This window comes from Sciurus vulgaris, assembly GCF_902686455.1.
Source record: "Sciurus vulgaris genome assembly, chromosome: 3".
Classification (NCBI taxonomy): Eukaryota; Metazoa; Chordata; class Mammalia; order Rodentia; family Sciuridae; genus Sciurus; species Sciurus vulgaris.
In genome coordinates, this window is record NC_136463.1 from 56,493,926 (window position 1) to 56,497,138 (window position 3,213).

Here is a 3,213-nt window from a genome sequence, read left to right on the forward strand (position 1 = left end):
GTGAAGTCTTTTAAGACCTTCTAAATCCAATGACAGAATGGCAGAAGGAATGTCAGAAAGGGAGTTCATAATGTACATAATTAAAATGATCAGAGAAGCAAATGACGAGATGAAAGTGCATGCAGGCACTGAATAAGCACATCAATCAACAGTTAAAAGAGCAAATATGGGAAGCAAAAGATCATTTCAATAAAGACTTAGAGATACTGAAAGAAAAAATCCTTGAAAAGAAAGGAAGGGAAAAAATAACAATGAATCAAACAACATTTACTCTATGTAAATTTATGATTACACAAATGGTATGCCTTTACGCCATGTACAAACAGAGAAACAACATGTATCCCATTTGTTTAAAATAAAAAAAAATTAAAAAAAAAAAGAAGGAAAAAATAAACCAAATTAAAAACTCCACAGAAAGCAAAATCAATAGGATAGAACACCTGGAAGACAGAACCTCAGACATTGAAGACAAAATATTTAATCTTGAAAACAAAGTTGACCAAACACAGAAGATGGTAAGAAATCCTAAACAGAATCTACAAGAATTATGGGATATCATGAAAAGGCCAAATTTAAGAATTATTGGGGAGACGTCACTTGGTTGCACCCGAGCAAGGTCGCTGCTTACCAGTTGCTGGGAGGAGGCTAAAAGGGAGTTGCTGGGTCAGGATCATGCCTCACAGGGAGAGCTTTCCTGGGCAGCAGAGGCCGGTGGGCTTTGGATGAAAGAAGCAAGGCAGATGCAAAATCTGGAGAGCACGGGGGCCAGGCAGTCAGTCAGCACCCAGACTGGCAGCATGACCGGTCAAATACCAAGACTTTCTAAAGTCAACCTTTTCACTCTGCTCAGTCTCTGGATGGAGCTCTTCCCAGGAGTAGAAGCCCAAAAGCAAAAATCTGAGAAAAATGAAGAGGACAAATGTGGACCTTAGGAGATAATGAAGAGATGACCAGAGAATCTACAGACAAAACACAGGATTACATAGACGACTTGCCAAGATGTTAGTGAAGCAAAGCAAAATCAAGATCCAGAACAGTGATTCACTGAAAAGATTCAGTCTTCTGGGAGTTGCAGTGAAGAAAACTGGTCTTGTGGTGGTGAAAAACATCAAAATTGTTGGTCTCCATTGTTCTTGTGAAGAGCTACATGCTGGGCAAATTGCTCTTATTAAATTTGGGTCAAGGCTGAAGAACTATGATCTTTATTTTTCCAGAAAACCATGTTCTGCTTGTTTGAAAATGATTGTAAGTGCTGGAGTTAATCGAATTTCATATTGGCCTGCTGATCCAGAAATAAGTTTGCTTGCTGAGGCTTCTAGTTCTGAAGATGCAAAATTAGAGGCCAAAGCATTGGAAAGACTAAAAAGTCAAACAGTCGGGCTCCTGTGTGTGTCTTACTTCAACCTTTGGAGTGTTACATGGTGCAGTTTGTAGAGGAGACTTCTTACAAATGTGACTTTTCCAAAAAATTACAAAGACAGTACCAGATGCTAACTTTGACTTTTATTCTGAATGTAAACAAGAAAGAATAAAAGAATATGAAATTTTTTTTATTTCAAATGAAGAAATGCATAAGCAAATCCTGATGACCATAGGCCTGGAGAACCTATGTGAAAATCCATACTTTAGCAATCTGAGGCAAAACATGAAAGACCTTATCCTACTCTTGGCCACAGTAGGTTCCAGTGTGCCCAGCTTTAAACACTTTGGATTTTACTGTAGTAATCCAGAACAGATTAATGAAATTCACAATCAAAGTCTGCCACAAGAAATTGCAAGGCACTCCATGGTTCAGGCCAGGTTATTGGCATATAGAACTGAGGATCATAAAACAGGAGTAGGAGCAGTCATTTGGGCAGAACAGAAATCTAGAAGGTGATGGAACTGGAGCTATGTACTTCATAGGATGTGCCTATAATGCCTTTCCTGTTGGATCTGAGTATGCCGACTTCCCACACATGGATGACAAGCAGAAAGACAGAGAAATAAGGAAATTCAGATACATCATACATGCTGAACAAAATGCCTTGACATTTAGGTGTCAAGAAATAAAATCAGAGGAAAGAAGCATGATTTTTGTGACAAAGTGCCCATGTGATGAATGCGTACCTTTAATTAAAGGTGCAGGCATAAAGCAAATCTATGCAGGGGATGTAGATGTTGGAAAAAAGAAGGCAGACATCTCTCACATGAGGTTTGGGGAACTTGAGGGTGTTAGCAAATTTAACTGGCAGGTGAATCCATCTGGAGCTTATGGTCTTGAACAAAACAAGCCAAGAAGGAGAGAAAATGGTGTGCTGAGAGCCTTCCCTGAGAGCAAGGAGCAGCACCGCAGGCAGCTGTGTATGGGAAAGCCCTCGGAGGGCCTTTCCGTGCTGCAGTGATGGTCTCTGGAGTGCTTGTTAAACCTCTGAAATTCAGCCTTCTTAACTCAGAAAATGAGGATGGATTTCGTGAACCACTGAAAAGTTTTTTAGGATATGAATTATGTTGATGAGGATATTTTTATTCTAGACATATTTGTGTATTTTTCAGGACATGCAATGTGTTTAATACTTTAGTGATATCAATGTCATCACCAACAGGGATTGATTTCTGTTTATCTCAATTTTGGTTTGAAAGCCAGTTTGAAAGGGGCTGGCTCACTGGAGTCAAAAGGGAATTACACATCTTTTGAGAAGTATTAATTCCTTTGGATTACAAGGGTGACAGTAAATTGTCCAGGGAAATAAGTGACAATCTGTTCATCTTTTAAGAATCCATGTATAACTAACCAGAAGAGTCATGTTTATACCCAAATCATTCTAGCATTCAAAAATTGCTTAATAAGGACTGACTAAAGTCTCTATTTTGAAAATATATTTTTAAAAATAGTAATCTCCTTGGCTGGAGGCAGAGCTCAGTGGTAAAACACTAGGCAGCATGTACAAAGTCCTGGGTTTTATCCTCAACACTGCAACACTGCATAAATAAATGTATGTTGGTTTATCCTAAAAAAAAAAAAAAAAAAAAAAAAAAGAATTATTGGGATTGAGGAAGGCTCAGAGAAACAAACCAAAGGAATGAACAATCTATTCAATGAAATAATAACAGAAAACTTCCGAAATCTGAAGAATGAAATGGAAAATCAAGTACAAGAGGCTTATAGGAATCCAAATATACAAAATTACAACAGACCCACACCAAGGTACATTATATTGAAAATACCTAACA

At 38.1% G+C, this 3,213-nt stretch overlaps 1 pseudogene across 1 annotated transcript; it reads left to right on the forward strand.

Annotated features, from left to right (window-relative positions):
* Nucleotides 1-625: 625 nt before the first annotated feature.
* On the forward strand, nucleotides 626-2,833 carry LOC306656243 (cytidine and dCMP deaminase domain-containing protein 1-like; annotated as a pseudogene). The gene is made up of 2 exons: nucleotides 626-977; nucleotides 1,076-2,833. The product of its transcript is annotated as a cytidine and dCMP deaminase domain-containing protein 1-like (transcript).
* The last annotated feature ends 380 nt before the right edge of the window (nucleotides 2,834-3,213 follow it).